Source organism: Manis pentadactyla, chromosome 4, assembly GCF_030020395.1.
Source record: "Manis pentadactyla isolate mManPen7 chromosome 4, mManPen7.hap1, whole genome shotgun sequence".
In the NCBI taxonomy this organism is placed as follows: Eukaryota; Metazoa; Chordata; class Mammalia; order Pholidota; family Manidae; genus Manis; species Manis pentadactyla.
In genome coordinates, this window is record NC_080022.1 from 39,383,165 (window position 1) to 39,405,764 (window position 22,600).

Here is a 22,600-nt window from a genome sequence, read left to right on the forward strand (position 1 = left end):
ACACTTCAACTAATGATTGTACCCATATACACATTATTTTCAAGAGAACATGGTATATTCCCATGGTGGGATATTATATTTTAGGCCATAAAAAATTTTGAAACAAATTTGAACAGTTTTAAATTATAAAAAGGCAATTCTCTGATAACAATAGAATATAAAACAGCAAATGAAATCTGAAAAATAACCAGACATTTATACACTAAGCACATTTTAAAATAATTGATTAATCAAAGAAAAATCAATTGGGAAAGTAGAAATCAAAATTGAAGTAATAAAATTGAAAAATCAAAAGGAAAAGTAGAAAGCATATGAAACAGTGAAAATGGAAAAAAACATGAAAATTTATGGGGCTATTTTTAGCTCTACATGTCAATACCAGTCAAAAATAAAGGTTTCAAATTAAGCATCTAAGATTGCACCTTAAGAAATTAGAAGAGCAAGATCAAACTAAGCACAAAATGTGAAGAAGAAAAAGAAATAAAGATTCAAGCAGAAATAAACAAAATTTTAAAAAGCAGAAAAATACTAGATTGTCAATGAAATCAAAATTTGGCCCTCTAAAAAGATTGAAAAACATTGAAAACCATTGGCTAGACTAGTGGTCAGTAAATAAAAGCTTGAAGACCTGTTTTTATAAATAAAGTGTTATTGGAACAGAGCACACTCACTTATACATTGCCTATAGCTGCTTTTGTGATACAATAGCAGAACTGAATAGTTGTGAAAGTGACCATCTAGCCCACAAAACTAAAAATATTTAGTATCTGATCCTTTACAGAAAAAAAGGTTTTCTATCCTCTGAGTTACACCAATCAAGAGTAAAAGAGAAAGAACAAACTCTCAAACTCAAGAATGAAAGATGAGAGAGGGGCGGAAGATGGCGGCGTGAGTAGAGCAGCGGAAATCTCCTCCCAAAACAACATATATCTATGAAAATATAACAAAGACAACCCTTCCTAGAATAAAGACCAGAGGACACAGGACAATATCCAGACCACATCCGCACCTGAGAGAACCCAGCGCCTCGCGAAGGGGGTAAGATACAAGCCCCCGCGCCGCGGGAGCCGAGCGCCCCTCCCCCCAGCTACCGGCGGGAGAAGAGCAGGCAGAGCGGGAGGGAGACAGAGCCCACGACTGCCGAACACCCAGCCCCAGCCATCCGGGCCAGAGTGCAGGGCGCTTGATACTAGGAAAACAGGGCAGCAAGAACAGTGAGCGGGCACTGGAGGCTGGGCGACAGAGGACATAAGAAAAGCGTGCGACCATTTTTTTTTTTTGCTTTTTTGATGTTTTGTTTTGGCGAGCGCTTTTTGGAAGTCTTAAAGGGATAAGGACCCCAATACTAGGGAAACAGGGCAGAAAGACCGGTGAGCAGAGGCCTGAGGCTGGCACCGGAGAATAAAGAAAAACGAATGACCACCGTTTTTTTTTTTTTTTTAATTAAAAACTTTTTTTTTTAATTAAAAAATTTTTTTTTTCTTTTTTTTTTTGGTGGGCGTTGTTTTGTGTTGGCGGGTGCTTTTTGGAAGTCTTAAAGGGTCAGGGCGGGTCACTTAATCCAGAGGTAGGGAATCCGGGATCTCTGGGCACCCTAACCCCTGGGCTGCAGGGAGCAGGGAGGCCCCTTACGGAGATAAATAGCCTCCCAGCCGCTCCTGCTCCAACGCGACTCCACCATTTTGGAGTAGCTGCCCGAGCCAGGCCACGCCCACAGCAACAGCGGAGATTAACTCCATAGCAGCCGGCAGGAAGCAGAAACCCTGTCTGCGCGCAGCTGCGCAACACAAGCCACTAGAGGTCGCTGTTCTCCCAGGAGAGGAGGGCCACAAACCAACAAGAAAGGAAGTCCTTCCAGCCGTCACTCGTCCCAGTTCTTCAGACTATTCCTATCACCATGAAAAGGCAAAGCTACAGGCAGACAAAGATCACAGAGTCAACACCAGAGAAGGAGACAGACCTAACCAGTCTCCCTGAAAAAGAATTCAAAATAAGAATCATAAACATGCTGACAGAGATGCAGAGAAATACGCAAGAGTAATGGGATGAAGTCCGGAAGGAGATCACAGATGCCAGAAAGGAGATCGCAGAAATGAAACAAACTCTGGAAGGGTTTATAAGCAGAATGGATAGAATGCAAGAGGCCATTGATGGAATTGAAATCAGAGAACAGGAACGCATAGAAGCTGACATAGAGAGAGACAAAAGGATCTCCAGGAATGAAACAATATTAAAAGAACTGTGTGACCAATCTAAGAGGAACAATATCCGTATTATAGGGGTCCCAGAAGAAGAAGAGAGAGGAAAAGAGATGGAAAGTATCTTAGAAGAAATAATTGCTGAAAACTTCCCCACACTGGGGGAGGAAGTAATCGAACAGACCACGGAAATACACAGAACACCCAACAGAAAGGATCCAAGAAGGGCAACACCAAGACACATAATAATTAAAATGGCAAAGATCAAGGACAAGAAAAGAGTGTTAAAGGCAGCTAGAGAGAAAAAGGTCACCTATAAAGGGAAACCCATCAGGCTAACGTCAGATTTCTCAACAGAAACCCTACAGGCCAGAAGAGAATGGCATGATATATTTAATACAATGAAACAGAAGGGCCTTGAACCAAGGATACTGTATCCAGCACGACTATCATTCAAATATGATGGTGGGATTAAACAATTCCCAGACAAACAAAAGCTGAGGGAATTTGCTTTCCACAAACCACCTCTACAGAACATCTTACAGGGACTGTTCTAGATGGGAGCACTCCTAGAAAGAGCACAGCACAAAACACCCAACATATGAAGAATCGAGGAGGAGGAACAAGAAGGGAGAGAAGAAAAGAATCTCCAGACAGTGTATATAAAAGCTCAATAAGTGAGCTAAGTTAGGCAGTAAGATACTAAAGAGGCTAACCTTGAACCTTTGGTAACCACGAATTTAAAGCCTGCAATGGCAATAAGTACATATCTTTCAATAGTCACCCTAAATGTTAATGGGTTGAATGCACCAATCAAAAGACACAGAGTAACAGAATGGATAAAAAAGCAAGACCCATCTATATGCTGCTTACAAGAAACTCACCTCAAACCCAAAGACATGTACAGACTAAAAGTCAAGGGATGGAAAAACATATTTCAAGCAAACAACAGTGAGAAGAAAGCAGGGGTTGCAGTACTAATATCAGACAAAATAGACTTCAAAACAAAGAAAGTAACAAGAGATAAAGAAGGACACTACATAATGATAAAGGGCTCAGTCAAACAAGAGGATATAACCATTCTAAATATATATGCACCCAACACAGGAGCACCAGCATATGTGAAACAAATACTAACAGAACTAAAGGGGGATATAGACTGCAATGCATTCATTCTAGGAGACTTCAACACACCACTCACCCCAAAGGATAGATCCACCGGGCAGAAAATAAGTAAGGACACGGAAGCACTGAACAACACAGTAGAGCAGATGGACCTAATAGACATCTATAGAACTCTACATCCAAAAGCAGCGGGATATACATTCTTCTCAAGTGCACATGGAACATTCTCCAGAATAGACCACATACTAGGCCACAAAAAGAGCCTCAGAAAATTCCAAAAGATTGAAATCCTACCAACCAACTTTTCAGACCACAAAGGCATAAAAATAGAAATAAACTGTACAAAGAAAGCAAAGAGGCTCACAAACACATGGAGGCTTAACAACACGCTCCTAAATAATCAATGGATCAATGACCAAATCAAAATGGAGATCCAGCAATATATGGAAACAAATGACAACAACAACACTAAGCCCCAACTTCTGTGGGACACAGCAAAAGCAGTCTTAAGAGGAAAGTATATAGCAATCCAAGCATATTTAAGAAAGGAAGAGCAATCCCAAATGAATGGTCTAATGTCACAATTATCGAAATTGGAAAAAGAAGAACAGACGAGGCCTAAGGTCAGCAGAATGAGGGACATAATAAAGATCAGAGAAGAAATAAATAAAATTGAGAAGAATAAAACAACAGCAAAAATCAATGAAACCAAGAGCTGGTTCTTCGAGAAAATAAACAAAATAGATAAGCCTCTAGCCAGACTTATTAAGAAGAAAAGAGAGTCAACACAAATCAACAGTATCAGAAATGAGAAAGGAAAAATCACGACGGACCCCACGGAAATGCAAAGAATTATTGGAGAATACTATGAAAACCTATATGCTAACAAGCTGGGAAACATAGGAGAAATGGACAACTTCCTAGAAAAATAAAACCTTCCAAGATTGACCCAGGAAGAAACAGAAAATCTAAACAGACCAATTACCAGCAATGAAATTGAAGCAGTAATCAAAAAACTACCAAAGAACAAAACCCCCGGGCCAGATGGATTTACCTCGGAATTTTATCAGACATACAGGGAAGACATAATACCCATTCTCCTTAAAGTTTTCCAAAAAATAGAGGAGGAGGGGATACTCCCTAACTCATTCTATGAAGCTAACATCATCCTAATACCAAAACCAGGCAAAGACCCCACCAAAAAAGAAAACTACAGACCAATATCCCTGATGAACGTAGATGCAAAAATACTCAACAAAATATTAGCAAACCGAATTCAAAAATACATCAAAAGGATCATACACCATGACCAAGTGGGATTCATCCCAGGGATGCAAGGATGGTACAACATTCGAAAGTCCATCAACATCATCCACCACATCAACAAAAAGAAAGACAAAAACCACATGATCATCTCCATAGATGCTGAAAAAGCATTTGACAAAGTTCAACATCCATTCATGTTAAAAACTCTCAGCAAAATGGGAATAGAGGGCAAGTACCTCAACATAATAAAGGCCATATATCATAAACCCACAGCCAACATTATATTGAACAGCGAGAAGCTGAAAGCATTTCCGCTGAGATCGGGAACTAGACAGGGATGCCCACTCTCTCCACTGTTATTTAACATAGTACTGGAGGTCCTAGCCACGGCAATCAGACAAAATAAAGAAATACAAGGAATCCAGATTGGTAAAGAAGAAGTTAAACTGTCACTATTTGCAGATGACATGATACTGTACATAAAAAACCCTAAAGACTCCACCCCAAAACTACTAGAACTGATATCAGAATACAGCAAAGTTGCAGGATACAAAATCAACACACAGAAATCTGTGGCTTTCCTATACACTAACAATAAACCAACAGAAAGAGAAATCAGGAAAACAACTCCATTCACAATAGCATCAAAAAGAATAAAATACCTAGGAATAAACCTAACCAAAGAAGTGAAAGACTTATACTCTGAAAACTACAAGTCACTCTTAAAATAAATTAAAGGGGACACTAACAGATGGAAACACATCCCATGCTCATGGCTAGGAAGAATTAATATTGTCAAAATGGCCATCCTGCCCAAAGCAATATACAGATTTGATGCAATCCCTATGAAACTACCAGCAACATTCTTCAATGAACTGGAACAAATAATTCAAAAATTCATATGGAAACACCAAAGACCCCAAATAGCCAAAGCAATCCTGAGAAAGAAGAATAAAGTAGGGGGGATCTCACTCCCCAACTTCAAGCTCTATTATAAAGCCATAGTAATCAAGACAACTTGGTACTGGCACAAGAACAGAGCCACAGAACAATGGAACAGACTAGACAATCCAAACATTAACCCAGACATATATGGTCAATTAATATTTCATAAAGGAGCCATGGACATACAATGGCGAAATGACAGTCTCTTCAACAGGTGGTGCTGGCAAAACTGGACAGCTACATGTAGGAGAATGAAACTGGACCATTGTCTAACCCCATATACAAAAGTAAACTCAAAATGGATCAAAGACCTGAATGTAAGCCATGAAACCATTAAACTCTTAGAAGAAAACATAGGCAAAAACCTCTTAGACATAAACATGAGTGACCTCTTCTTGAACATATCTCCCTGGGCAAGGAAAACAACAGCAAAAATGAGTAAGTGGGACTATATTAAGCTGAAAAGCTTCTGTACAGCAAAAGACACCATCAATAGAACAAGAAGGATCCCTACAGTATGGGAGAATATATTTGAAAATGACACATCCGATAAAGGCTTGACGTCCAGAATATATAAGGAGCTCACATGCCTCAACAAACAAAAAACAAATAACCCAATTAAAAAATGGGCAGAGGAACTGAACAGACAGTTCTCCAAAATAGAAATACAGATGGCCAACAGACACATGAAAAGATGCTCCACATCGCTAATTATCAGAGGAATGCAAATTAAAACTACAATGAGGTATCACCTCACACCAGTAAGGATGGCTGCCATCCAAAAGACAAACAACAACAAATGTTGGCGAGGCTGTGGAGAAAGGGGAACCCTCCTACACTGCTGGTGGGAATGTAAGTTAGTTCAGCCATTGTGGAAAGCAGTATGGAGGTACATCAAAATGCTCAAAACAGACTTACCATTTGACCCAAGAATTGCACTCCTAGGAATTTACCCTAAGAACGCAGCAATCAAGTTTGAGAAAGACAGATGCACCCCTATGTTTATTGCAGCACTATTTACAATAGCCAAGAATTGGAAGCAACCTAAATGTCCATCAATAGATGAATGGATAAAGAAGATGTGGTACATATACACAATGGAATACTACTCAGCCATAAGAAAAGGACAAATCCAATCATTTGCAGCAACATGGATGGAGCTGGAGGGTATTATGCTCAGTGAAACAAGCCAAGCGGAGAAAGAGAAATACCAAATGATTTCACTTATCTGTGGAATATAAGAACAAAGGAAAAACTGAAGGAACAAAACAGCAGCAGAATCACAGAACTCAAGAATGGACTAACAGGTACCAAAGGGAAAGGGACTGGGGAGGATAGGTGGGTAGGGAGGGATAAGGGGGGGGGGAGTAGGGGGGTATTAAGATTAACATGCATGGGGGGGTAGGAGAAAAGGGAGGGCTGTACAACACAGAGAAGGCAAGAAGTGATTCTACAACATTTTGCTATGCTGATGGACAGTGACTGTAAAGGGTTTTATAGGGGAGACCTGGTATAGGGGAGAGCCTAGTAAACAATATTCGTCATGTAAGTGTAGATTAGTGATACCAAAAACAAAGCAAAAAAAAAAAAAGGGCAGTTCCTGTGTGGTAACCTCCAACGAGTTCTACACAAGGGTATAAAGGGCATATAAAAGTGTAGGCAAAGGGTCTGTTTGCGTCTATACAGAAGATCAAAGCCTAATTGGGCTATCCCGAAAATGAACTAAGATACGATATGAAAGAGAACTTCCAACATCAGCACTCTCTGGAAGACTCATGCCAGAAGATGATCATCAAAAAACCCCAACAAAGATCCACGCACTGCTACAGGTGTAGATGGACTCATCCCATCAATTCCTGGACTTGCCATGGGAATGAGGAAGGAGATATCTAAGCTGGCCTGTGCATACAGTAAAACAACAAATTTGACTGGATCTATACTGTTGGAACTCAACCAAGAATTTGGAGAAGTTCAAATTGTAGCGCTCCAAAGTCTTACAACTACAGACTATTTACTGTTAAAAGAACATATGGCATGTGAACAGTCCCCAGGAATGGGTTGTTTTAATTTGTCTGATTTCTCTCAGACTGTTCAAGTTCAGTTGGACAATACCCACCATATCATAGATAAGTTTTCACAAATGCCTAAGGTGCCTAACTGGTTTTCTTGGTTTCACTGGAGATGGATGGTAATTACAGATATGCTTTGGTTATGTAACTATACTCCTTTTATGTTAATGTGTGTGCGCAATTTAAGTAGTAGCTTAAAACCTATACATGCTGAAGTTACTCTACAAGAAGATATGTCAAAGAAATAATCAATCTTCCCATGTTTTCTTCTGCCTGCTACTTCTATAGCTTTTCTTCTTCTTTCCTATTTACAACCCTTAAATAGAATTCGTGCCTCATATCAAATTTACCGAGTATCATAATTCTTCCAAGTGGTAAAGATACCTCAAGACAAATGCTGGGCATAGAAGCCACAGGGCATAAATACGCAAAGAAGTAAAAAGCTAACCTTTTCAAACAATAAGGCTTCCCTCTCACTTACCAACTTCACATTTCCCTGTATGGCCCCGGAAGATGACTGGTTAGCCAGAGACGGGTAAGATTCCTCAAGGGAGGAACAACCTAAGACAGGCACAGTCGCAGGGGAGCCATCAGGTGAGAAATTGGGGATCAACAGAGGTGAGGCTTAGAACCTCACCCCCCCTGTTCTGAGAGAAATCTTCTGCATACGTTTATGTTTTATTGCCCTGGTCTAGCTTGGATTAACACATAGTCTACAGGCACACACCTGATCATCTACATTTGCTCTCTTACAACACTAAACTATGTTTTCTACCTTTATCTTGTATCTACCTACCACTTCAGCATTTTATTAAAAATAATAATAATAAAGAGAGAAATGTGGTATCCACATATAAATCAAGTATAAAAACCAAATGAGTATTCATATTTGAACTGACTGTTTAGAGTTCATAATGCATGAGCAAAACCGAAAGTTTCTGTGATGACTGCCCTTGCACTGTTCACTATGTAACTTATTCATTATGTAAGAATTTGTTCTACATGTAAGAACTTGTTTGTTATGCCTCAGAAGATTGGAGACTGACGAAAATTAGGCTTGGGGTGGATTAATGATTGTGCATTGAGCATTGACTCCCCTATACAGAATTTTATTGTCGTTAACAACCATTTGATCAATAAATATGAGAGATGCCCTCACAAAAAAAAAAAAAAAAAAAGGACAGACTTCCAATGGTAAAATAAATAAGTAACCGGGATGTAATGTATAGCATAAGGAATATAGTCAAGATATTTTAACAGCTTGGTAGGGTGATAGCTGGAACCTAGAATTATGTATATAAATGTTCCACCACTGTGTTGTACACTTGAAACTAATGTAATATAATACTGTGCGTCAAGTACCCTTCAATAAAAAATAATTATTTAAGAAAAAAAAAAAAAAAGAATGAAAGATGACACATTGCTACTGAACCTACAGAAATTTAAATGATTATAAGGAAAAACTATGAACAAATGTATGCCAACAATTCAACAACTTAGATAAAATGGACAAATTCCCTCAAAGAGACAAGAAGAAAGAGACATACTGAATACAACAATAAAAAGAAAATTAATTGAATTAGTAATTTTTAATCTTCCCACAAAAAACTTGAGTTTTTATGGGGGTTCCTTCACTAGCGAATCCTATCAAATAAGAAAGAAGAAATGATACTAATACTTTACAAAATCTTCCAGGTAACAGGTAAGGGAGGAACACTTCCCAACTCATCCTATGGAGCCAATATTAACCTGATACCAAAGCCAGACAATGATACGACAAAAAAAGAAAATAACTAATATCCTCAGGATCACATAGTGAAAAATAATTAACAAAAAATTAGCAAACTAAATTGAGAAGATATCCAAAGGATTATATATCATGACTAAATAGGAGTTGTCACATGAATGCAAAGTTGGTTTTATATCCAAACATCAGTTAATGTAATATACCACAATAGTAATCTAAGAAATATGAAAACTGTATGACCATCTGAATAAATGCAGGAAAAGCACTTAACAAATTTAACCTCCATTCATGATAAAAATTCTCAACGTATTATGAATAGAAGATAAGTTAGGTGATGTGATAAGGGCATCTATATAGAATTACTGCTAACACATAATGGGGAACAACAGCTTTCCCACTCAGATCAGGAAAAGGAAGTGGATGTTACACTTTGCCATTAATATTTGATATTTTAATGGAGGTTCTAGTTAGTGCAATAAGATGGGTGGTGGGGGTGGGGAGAGGAAAAGGAAGGAGGAGGAGGAAGAACAAGGGAGAAAAGAAAGAAAGAAAAAGAAAAAGGCATGTAGAGTGCAAATGGACAAGTAAAAATATTCTTGATCATAGATGATATGGTCCTATATTTAGAAAACTCCAAAGAATCTAGCAAAAAATACAAATACTAATAAATGATTTGAGAAGGCCATGGGACCTAATATCAGTAGTAAAATTCACCTGTATTTCTATATACTAGCAACAAACCATTAAAAATTTAAATAACAAATCAATTAACAATGTCAAAAAGACTAAAATATTCAGGAGTAAATTTAACAAAATTGTGCAAGAATTGTACACTGAAAAATATAAAAAGGTTCTTAGAGAAAATTAAAGATCTAAATAAATGACTGGTGGACCATTACTGTTAAGATGGTAATTCTCCCCCAAATTAACTTATGAATTTAAATCAATCTCTATCAAAATTCCAGAAGGGTTTATTATAAAAATTGGCAAGACAATACTAAAACTTGTATAGAAATTAAATGACCTAGAATAGCAAAGACAGTTTTGAAAAATAATAATGTAACTGGAGGACTTATATTACTTAATTTCAAAGTTTATTATAAAGCTCCAGATACTTTTTTGTGTGTTTGTGAACATAATTATGTCCTATGCTGGAGAATGCCTCAAGTAGACTGGAATTTATTGTGTATTCCACTATTTTGAGGGGCAGTATTCCATAATTTTCTGTTATATATCTCACTAGCAAACCTTCCCTACAATGAAAAATTGTACTATGAACAACTGTACATCAATAAAGTAGATAACCTACATAAAATGGACAAATTTCTAGAAAGACATAACCACAAGTGACTCAAAAAGAAATAGAAAACAGAATAGTCCTATAAGAGGTGAAGATACTGACTTAGTAATAATAAACTTCACCAAGAGGAGCCCAGGACCAGATTACTTACTCTACCAAAAACATGTAGGAACACCAATCCTTCACAAATTTTCAGAAAAACAGAAGAGAAGGGAACACCTCCAAACTCATTTCATGAAACCAGTTAACAATCTGATACCAAAGCCAGACAAAAATATCAGAAGAACAGATAACCACTGACTAATCACATATATATAGATGCAAAGATCTTTAACAAAAGATTAGAAAATTGAATCCAGCTATATATAAAATGTGTTATAAACCATGACCACGTGGATTTATGCAAGGAATGCAAGGTTAGACCAACATACAAAATTCATTCAATGTAATATAACACATCAATAGGCTAGAAGACAAAAAGCACAAGATCATCTCACTAGATGACAAAAAAGCATTTAACAAAATCCAACAACTCTTTATGATAAAAACACTCTATAAATACCACCCTCAACCTAATAATGAATATCTAAAAAATCACCTTGCTAACATTGAACTTAACAATGAAAATATGAAAACTTAAACCCTATGATGAAGAACAAAACAAGAGCTCTATTCTAAATTTAACATTGTACTGGAGGTTCCACCATTGAAATTAGGCAAGAGTAACAAATTAAAGGCATCAATACTCAAAATTGGAGTAAAATTATCTCTATTTCCACATGGCATGATCTTAATATAGAAAATCCTAAGATATCTACAAATAATGTACTAGAACTAATAAATGAATCTAACAAAGTTGAAGGATAAGAGATCAATATTGAAAAATTAACTTTATTTCAATGCATTAGTAATGAAAAATTCAAAAATTCAAATAAAACAATTCCATTTGTGAAAGCATCAAAATGAACATAATGTTTAGGAATAAATTTAACAAAAGAGGTACAAGACTTGATCACTAAAAAATACAAGACATTATTGAAAGAAATTAAACAAGACCTAAATAAATGGAAAAACCTTCTGTTTTCATGGATTAGAAGGTTTAATAATGTTAATTGGAAATAATCTCAAATTGATCTATATGTTCAATACAATCCTTATTAACATTTTAGGTAGCTTTCTTATTGCAGAAACTAAGCTAATAGTAAGTTGATAAAGAAACACAAAGGAACCAGAACAGTAAAAACAATCTTAAAAAGAGAAACAAAGCTGGAGGTCTCAAACTTCTCAATTTCAGAACTTACTACAAATTTACAATAATCAAAGTTGTATGGTACTGCCACAGGATAAATTATATATAGATAACTGGAATGATGGAACTGAGATATTAAAAATAAACCAATGAATTCATGGTAACTTGATTTTTAAAGAAGTGACAAACAATTTGATGGGAGAAAATAATACTCCTTTCAACAAATGATAATAAACACATTAAAAAGAATGACGGTGAACCCCTACTTCATGTCATATAGAAAAATTAACTCAAAATGTATTAAAAACCTAAATGTAAGAGCTATAACTTTAAGATTCTTAAACAAACAAAAAATAGGTATAAATCTTCATCATCTTGATTTGACTGGGGAATCCCACTTCTTGGAATTTACCCAAATAATACAAGTTCTCAGATTCAAAAAGACATATGCAACCCTATGTTTATCACAGCACTATTTGCAATAGCCAAGAAATGGAAGCAACCTAAGTGTCCATCAGTAGATGAATGGATAAAGAAGAGGTGGTACATATACACAATAGAATACTATTCAGCCATATGAAAGAAACAAATCCTACCATGTGTAACAACATGGATGGAGCTGGAGGATATTATGCTAAGTGAACTAAGCCAGGCAGAGAAAGACAAGTGCCAAATGATTTCCATCATTTGTGGAGTATAACAACAAAGAAAACTGAAGGAACAAAACAGCAGCGGACTCACAGACTCCAAGAAGGGACTAGCAGTTACCAAAGGGGAGGGGTGTGGGATGGCGGGTGGGGAGGGAGGGAGAAAGGGATTGAGGGGTATTATGTTTCGTACACATGGTGTGAGGGGTCATAGTGAAGACAGTTAGCACAGAGAAGGTTAATAGTGAATCGGTGGCATCTTACTACACTGGACAGTGACTGCAATAGGGGATGGGTGGAGACTTGATAATATGGGTAAATGTAGTAACTACATTGTTTTTACATGTGAAACCTTCATAAGAGTGTATAACAATAATGCCTTAATAAAAAATCAAAAAATTAAAAAAATCTTCATGGTCTTGGATTAGGCAAAGTTTTCTTAGACATAATACCTAAAGCATGAACAATCAAAGAAAAAGCAGATAAGTTAGGCTTCATCAAAATTAAAATAGTTTGTGCTTCAAAGATACTATCAAGAAAGTGGTAAGACTATTCACAGAAAGGGAGAAAATATTTGCAGATCATATTTGAGAAAGGTCAAGTATCCAGAATACATAAAGGACTGTTACAGCTCAGTAAAATGACAAACAATCCAATATTTTAAAATAGGAAAGGAATTTTAATAGACATTTCTCCAAAGCAGATATACAGATGGCCAATAAGCATGTGAAAAGATGTTCAGCATCATGAGTCATGGGATAAATGCAAATCAAAATCATAATAATCTATGGCAGCACTGGGATGGCTATAATAAAAAACATATATAATAACAAGTACTGGTGAGGATGTGAAGAAATTGGAACCTTCCTTCATACCTTGATGCTGGGGATGTAAAATTCTGCATCTGCTTTGGAAAAAGTATGGAGTTGCTCAACAAGATAACATAGACTCATCATATGATTCATAAATTCTACTCCTAAGTATACTAAAAGAGAATATGAAACATATATTAATCAAAAACTTAGACAAGCATACCTTGGAGATAGTGAAGGTTTGGTTCCAGAGCACTGAATTAAAGCAAGTGTCAAATTAAATGGAGTCAAATTAATTTTTTGGTTTCCTAGCACATACAAAAGTTATGTTTACATTATACTGTAGTCTATTAAGTGTACAATAGCTTTATGCCTAAAAAACAATGTACAACCCTTAATTAAAATTACTTTTTGCTAAAAAATGCTAAATGAGTAGTAACATTTTTGCTGGTGAAAGGTCTTGCCTCAATGTTGATGGCTGCTGACTGATCAGGGTAGTGGTTACTGATGGTTGGAATGGCTTTGGCAGTTTATTAAAATAAGGCAACAGTGAATTTTGCCACATCAATGGACTCTTCATTTCACAAACAAGTTCTCTGTAGCATGTGGTACTGTTTGATAGCATTTTACCCACAGTAGAATGTCTTTCAAAATCAGAGTTCATCCTCTCAGTCCATCCCTGCTAATGCTTTATCAACTAAGTTTATGCAATTTTCTATATCCTTTGTTGTCATTTTAACAATCTTTCACAGCATCTTCACCAGGAATATATTTCATCTCACAAAACCACTTTCTCTACTCATCCATAGGAAGCAATTCCTCATCTGTTCAAGTTTCATCATGAGAGTGAAGCAATTCAGTCACATTTTCAGGCTCCACTTCTAATTCTTGTTCTCTTGCTGTTTCACCACATCTGTAATTACTTCCTCCACTGAAGCCATGAACTCCTCAGTCATCCATAAACAACGGAATCAACTTCTTCCAATTACTGTTAATGTTGATATTTTGATCTCTTCACAAAGGTAAACCCTTTCCAGAAGGTTTGAAAATTACTTTGCTCATATCCACCAGAGGAATCACTATCTATACCAGCTATACATTTATAAAATTTCTCTCTTCAATATTAAGACTTGAAGGTTGAAATTACTCCTTGAACCATGGGCTATAGAACGGATGGTGTGTCAGCTGGCATAAAAATATTAATTTCATTTTAATATCTCCATCAAGCTGCTAAGTGACCAGGTTCATTGTCAATGAGCAGTCATATTTTGAAAGGAGTCTCTTCTTCTGACAAGTTCTCAACAGTGGACTTGAAATGTTCAGTAAACCATGTTGTAAACAGATGTGCTATCATCCAAGCTTTCTTGTTCCATGTATAGGGAATAGGCAGAGTAGATACTGCATAATTTTCTTAGGTGATTGATTTTTTAAAATATTTTTATTTAAATATAGTTGATATACAATATTATATTGCTTTCAAATGAACACAGTGATTTGACAGTTACACACATTACTAAAAGCTCTCCACAATAAGTGTGATTATAATATGTCACCATACAAAGGTACTACAATATTATTAGCTATATTCCCTATGCTGTACTTCCATCCATGTAGCTAATTCATTTTATAATTTGAAGTTTGTAATTATTTATCCCCATCACATATTTCACCCATTGTTCCTGATCCCCAATGGTACAGTCTATTCTGTGTTCATGAATCTATTTCTGTTTTGAAGGAGTCAAGTCCTTTTTTTATCTTAAAGCCTTCAACTGCCTAAGTTTCACCCACATCATGCAGTGTAATCCATGACTCAGTCTACTGATTTAAATGTTAATCTCATCTAAAAAATATTTCACAGCAATATCTAGACTAGTGTTTGATCAAATATCTGGGTTCCATGAGCCAGCCACAATTAACACATAAAATTAACCCTTCTGACCAGTATTATCCCCTCTAACAATCATACAACCTCTATCAATAGGCCAAGATAACAGAGGGACAAGATGAAGTTTCATTTTTGTAATTATTTCCCCTACATCACACCCTTAATTGGGACTTATGATCTGGTAAGTATTAGAAGGAAACTTGGAGTTCATTCTATATAAAACGAAAGTTGGATAATACCCAAATGGGAAGTGATGCACTCCAGGTTATGCCATGTAAAGCTAGGGTTGGAGTCAGTTCTGGTTATTTAATATCTAACGCAAACTTCCTTCAGCTGCCACTCAGTCAGGTCTGGAATCCAGTTTATAACTTAACCTTATTTATATCGGCACTAGTTCTAGAAAATGCTAGACTACCATAAATAAATTAATATTTAAAAAATTTTAACCTCTTACTTTTTCTTAAATCATCTGTTTCTCCAAATGTACTGTCACAAGAACAGAAATAGCTCCATCTTTTATTTAATGCAGAAAAATCCTCCTGGAATCCATCTTACTATGAAATTTAACAAGGAATCTCAGTAAGCAACTTGATTTTTCCCAATGATAATTTTATCAAACTGGTTAGAAGAAAAGAAAGGCCACATCACCTTCCATCTTTACTGAAGTGCTTTTAGTCAAGACTTCATTTCTCACCTGTTTTCCCTGTTCCTTGGTTCTTTGACACCAATGCAATATCCATATTTCTGCCAGAGTGATCTTTCTAAAATTCAGCCTAACCCTGTCACACTCCTCTTTAAATCCATAGTCAATGGCTCAGTTAGTACAGTACTCAAAGCTGTCATTATTCCTAGCTTCACCTCCCACAAGGCACCCAATCCCCCCCATGCTTCTGCCTTACTCAAAAGTTTATTGTATTCCAAACATTTTATACTAGTGCTTATAAATCTTTTTCACTTGTTCCCCTTCTATTAAATTATTTGAAATTTCAACTTAATTAAATTTGGGAGGATATCAATATTATAAGATATTATACTACTTAAGGTATTTTGGCTTCTGATCAACATAGCTCAGTATCTTCAAATTTTATATACTTTGTATGCTCCAAATACAGAGCAATTACAGATAGAACCACAAAGATATACCTGGGTTTTAAAAAAATACAAACATCTCTTTGGACCAAAATGAAAGAAGTCAATAATAATGGAAATAAAAGCCACAAGCCTACCAGCTCCAGATTGAGAAGTAGGGCAAGATGACCAAGAGTTTTGTTCTGTTAAATTACTTAAGCAAGGAGGTCATTACACTAAGGTAGTTCTAATGCCTTAGTGGCTATGTAAGCAAATCAAAACCTTACCCTGCCATGACTCAAGGTTAAGAAATCAAAACCTAAGGACTATCAAATACAAACAGCCAATTATAGTTTCCCAAATAAGGCAACCATTTAAACTATAAACAATAAAATAATTTTCTTGTTTTGCTCCCATATCTTCTCTATAACAGTCTTTCCCCTAGCTCCTGTCCATGTAGTACACCTACTTCTAGTTTGAAACTGCCTGATACAAATTGACTTTTGCACAAAAAACACATAAATATTTTAATATGCCTCAGTTGGTGTTTTAACAGTTATGTGGTAAAAAGCAATATAACTGATACACCATGGATTAGAGACTGAAGTCAGTATTCCTGTTTGAAGTTAGACTCTAGGATGGAGCACAGTGACATGTCAAAGAAAGCCAAAGAAAACTTCTGCTATCTACTGCTGCAGGTCTCAGTAGAAGATAAAACAACTTCCTGTATGGTACCTGAAATAAGCTTTTTGCTACCTCAATTATCAGATCTTTGATACTACAATATCAATGTCATATAAGAACCTCAAAACACCATTATAAATTTTGTTGAACAAAAATCTTTTAAACCAGTAGAAGCAATCAGAAAACTACTAAATATGTGTGTTGTGGTGAGTGAGCACAGCAGGAAAAAAAGAATTAAAAAAGCTATTTCTGACTGAAAGCTTATAAACTGATACTAAAAACAAACAAAAGTAACAATGGCAAAGGCAGATGATAAGAGAATAATTTGAACAATGAATGTTACTCCAATCAAGTATCCAATAGAGTAATAAGGCCTTGAAATAAGTATTTAGGGTTTAGAATATTCATTCCCATAGAAATAAGAATAAAGTTTATTTTATGATCACTTCTATTGACCATTATACATGAGATTCTCTCCAAGGTAGTAAAACAAGAAGAAGAAAGCATGAGAATTAGAAAAGAAGAGGCAAAGCTGTTTTTATTTGCAAAAATGTACCGTGTTAATTTACATAGAAAAATCCATAAGAAACTATCATTATTAGAACTAGTAAGGTTGTTCAGCATGTTTACTAGATTAGAAAAATTAGCATACAAAATTCATTAGCATTTCCATATATTAATAACAACTACTTGAAAATATAACAAAAAGTATTCATCCAGAATAGCAATAAAAACTATAAAATACCTAAAATATGTCTAACAAAAGATTCACAAATACATAGGATAAAATTATAAAGAAGCAGTTTTTTAAAATACCTGAAAAATGGAGGCATTTACAAGATATACTATACTCATGGATAGAAAAATTCAATATCCAAAATAATCTTTAATTTCAATACCATTACAATCAGAATTCCAGGAAATATTTTTTCACCCCATAACTTGAAAAGTTTACCCTGAAACTAGTATTAAAGAAAACAGGATAATGTTAGCCAAAATAATTTTTAAAAGAATAAATTGGGAGGATTCAACATAATAGCTATCCTATATGACTTTAGGAATATAATAATTGATACACTAGAACATCATTACACAGGGATAGTCAAATAATCAATGGAAGAAAACAACCAAAATAGGCACATATGGAAACTTGATGTGTAATACAGATAACATTACAAAACTTAGGGGAAATGATGAACTATTCACTGAATGGTGCTGGAAAAATTAATTATCTGTACTGAGAAAAAGTAGATCCCTAGCTCACACTACATGTAAAAATCAATTTCATATGAATTAAAATACACACAAAGAAAACTTTAAACAAATATATGATAATATCTTCATGATCATGGAATAGGAAAGGATTTATTCAACAAGTTATGAAAAGCATAAACCAAAAATAGGCTCTATTTACCCAGCTGTATTAGCATTTTGAATTTTTGCTCAATAAAGGAAACCATAAACAAAGATATCTTGTAAAGCACAAGAATTAACATCCAGACTATCTACAGAATTCCTTGAATCAGTAATATGAGTCTAACATTTCAATTTTCAAAATGCAAAGTGCAAATGAGAAAGAAATTTACATAAGAAATCTAAAATACTAATAAATACATAAAAGCTCATAAGGAAACATGGAAATGCAAATGAAAACCACAATTATACACCATTTAAAATCCATCAGATTGGCAAAAAGTAAAAACCTGACAACATCAAGTAGAAAAGTTCAAAGAAATGAGAACTCTCATAAACAACTGTTAGGCAGCAAATGGTGACCTAAGTGAGCATGTTAGCAGTAAACAGAAGATGTTATCCTTTGACTCAGAAATTGCATCTCTCTCTATATATATATACATGGGAAACTTTGGCACATATATACAAGAAGAAATGTTCCATATTCATTTTAGTATTGTTTATAAAAATGAGAATTTGTCCACTAATAGGAGAGTAAATAAATTAGGGCATAGTCATGTAACTGAATACTATACAGTAAAGTAAATGAACTAAAATCACATTTTAACATGGAAAGAAATTATTTACCTAATTTTTGAACTAATGCAAGCTAGAGAATAATACATGAAAAATGATACAAATGGTTTACAACTACAAACATGTAGAATAGTTTAAAGGAGAAAGGAATATGTTAAAGTTCAGAAGAATTCTTCTGGGGAGGGAGAGGTCTGGAATTAGTAATGATAAATGGGGAACCCCTATAAAATTACCTTCACTAAATATGACATAATTCTGATTCCAATAAGACTTAGCAATGGATTAAAAATATACTTGAGGTGGATCCAAGATGAGAGCACAAAAAGAGGTTGAACCCACCTCCTCTCACACATTGAGTCTATACCTACACAAAGAGAAATTCATCCTGAGGAAGAACAGAGGCCTGAGTGAACACCTTCTGCACAAGAAGGGATAAAAAGACCACATAAAAATGTCAGGAAAGACCAAGTCACAGTAATGAAGGGAACCCCAGCACCAGTGCATCCCTGCAGTAGGGAGGGATAGCACTGAACTACCAGAACAAAACTTGCCGGCCCTGGGTCACAGATAAAAAGCCTCCAGTTGTAGGGGTTAAACTCCACCATAACTATAACTAAAGGAAGCAGAGTTTCAAAACTCAAGCACTTGACAAACAAAGGGGAATGACTGAAACTGTCTCCAGGACCAGCGATGCTGGCAGGCACCACTGATACATTCCCCCAGGACACTATTAGTGCAGATGGGAGCAGGGTGAGCTCATTAGTTTATGTTCCCCCCAGATCCTGCCAGTGTTGACAAGAGCAGGGTGAGTGCCTTGTTTACGTTCTCCACAAATATTGATAGTGCAGATGGAAACAGGGTGAGCTACATCATTTCTACTACTATGTACATTCCTAGTATACATGGTAACAGGGTGAGTGCCATTGTTCATGTTCCCCACACCCATAGACAGTACAGAAAAAATAAGGGCCATGGAACACACCACCTCCAAACATGATGGAGGTCTCCTAGACCCTGCCACATCCAGTCACATCTGTCGGAGACCCAGCAGTCCCACCGAAGTAGTATTAGCATGACACTCCCACAGATTCAATCACATCCCATCCACCCCAGCCACACTTTTTACACAATTCCAGCTCAATGCCAAAACAGAGACAACCATATTTTTACTTCACCCATCTACCCCTAGCCATTCCATTAACATGGAGTGATAGAGCATATTTACAATAGCCATAGAGTGCTGTAATCAGGAAGCTGTTGGAAGCTTAAGGAAGAAGTGGTCAGCTCTTCTTAGGGAGAGTCAGCAACTTTTTGCCTTAGATCTTGAAGAATGAAAGAATCCAGAAGAACTTATCTCGATGTCAACCAATCCTCATCTTATCTCCTGCAATAGAATACTAACTAGTTTCACCAACTCCAGTTCTAATAACTCTTCCAATCTCTTTTTAAGAAGTAGCCAGAATTAACTTCTTAAAATGTAAGTATGATATATCTTGTGTGCGACCCTTCAGTGACTTCCCTTTAAGATAAAATCCAAAATAATCAAAAATCTTACTGACAGGGCCTTATATTATGAGGCTCATCACTCTGGCCACATTTTGGACTACTATTCCCATAGTACACTACATGCAATCCAGGGGTCTTTAACATTTTTTCCTCTTCCTGCAACTCTTCCTCAGTACTCTTCATGACTAATTCTCACTTATTTCAATATTCAGCATAAATATCAATGTATCAAATATGTTTTCTCTATCACCAACGAATATAGATGCAAAAACCTCAACAAATTATTAGCAAACTGAATTTAAAAATTCATTAATCATTCACATTTTTAGTAACAAAGTACATGAAATAATATTGGATTATAACCCAAAGCATAAATATCTGGGTATGTATGTATATACAAATAAACCCCAGCACCAAGTGGTATTTTTTCTACAGATGCAAGGATGGTTCAATGTCCACAAAATAATCAATGTGGTACACCATATTAACAAAAGGAAGAATAAAAACCATACAGTCATCTCACTAAATGCAGAAAAAAATCATTTGGCAAAATTCAACATCCATTCATGAAAAAAAGTCACAACAATGAGGATGTGGATAGAGTGGGAACATACCTCAACATAATAAAGGCCATATATGACAAACCAACAGCTAACATCATACTCAGTGGTGAAATGTTGAAAGTTTTTCCTCTAGAAGCAAAAACAAAACAAGGATGCCCACTCTTGCCACTTTTATTCAACATAATACTGGAAGCCCTAACCATAGCAACCTGATGAGAAAAAGAAACAAAAGTCATCCGAACTAGTAAGGAATAATTAATTAGCTACTTGTTGCAGATGACATGATACTATACATAGAAAACCCTAAAACAGGGTGAGTTCTACCAACAACCAGTAGAGTTAATAAGTGAATTCAGAAAAGTTGAAGTATACAAAATCAATATATAAATCAGTTGCATTTTTATATACTAATAATTAACTAGAAGAAAGAAAAATCAACAAAACTATCCCATTTACAAGGCATCAAAAAGAATAAAATACCTAGGAATAAATTTAACCAAGGAGGTGAAAAACTACAACTATAAGATATCGATGAAAGGAAGTGAAGATGACACAAATAAATAGATATTCCATATTCATGGACAGGAAGAATTAAGGAGGCTAAAATGGCCATACTATCAAAAGTAATCTACAGATTCAATGCAATCACTATCAAAATATCAATGGCATTTTTAAATGAACTAGAACAAATAATCCCAAAACTTCTATGGAGCCACAAAAGGCCCTGAAAACCCAAAGCAATCATGAGAAAAAAAAAAGCTGAAAGTATTGTGCAATCTGATTTCAAAGTATACAAGCTATAGTAATCAAAACAGTATGTTACTGGAACAAAATAGACACACAGATCCATGGAACAGAAGAACATCTAGAAATAAAACCATGCTTATAGTCAATTAATCTTAAAGGAGGCAAGAATATACAATGAAAAGACAGTCTCTTCAATAAATGCTGCTGGGAAAACTAGACAAATATATGCAAATGAATGAAACTGGACCATTTTCTAACACCATATTAAAAAAATAAACTCAAAATGTATTAAGACCTCAATAGAAGACCTGAAACCATAAAAGTCCTAAAACAAATATTGGCAGTGAAACCTTGGACATTGGTCTAGCCAATTATTTTCTGGATGTCTCCTCAGGCAAGGGCAACAACAAAAAATAAATAAACAAGTGGGACTGCATCAACTAAGAAGCTTCTGCACAGGGAAAGAACCTATCAATAACACAAAAAGAGAATGGCAAAATATATTTGCAAATGATAAATCTAATAAGGGGTTAATATCACAATTGTGTAAAGAACTTATACAACTCAACACCAAAAAAGAAAAAAATAATAATCCAATTTAAAAAATGGGCAGAGGACCTAGACATTTTCCCAAAGAAGATACACAGATGGACAATAAAAACATGAAAAGGTGTTCACCATCACTAATCATTAGGGAAATGCTAATCAAAATCATAATGAGGTACAACCTCATACACATCAGGATGGTTAGTGTGAAAAAGAAAAGAAATAACAACGGTTGGTGAGGATGTGGGGAAAAG

The 22,600-nt window shown here is 35.6% G+C and overlaps 1 protein-coding gene across 2 annotated transcripts in view; it reads right to left on the bottom strand.

The window, feature by feature from the left end:
* The window catches only part of AGBL4 (AGBL carboxypeptidase 4), a 1,371,246-nt gene that overhangs the window by 1,075,024 nt on the left and 273,622 nt on the right, over positions 1–22,600 (bottom strand). The gene's annotated exons all lie outside the window — the stretch shown is intronic.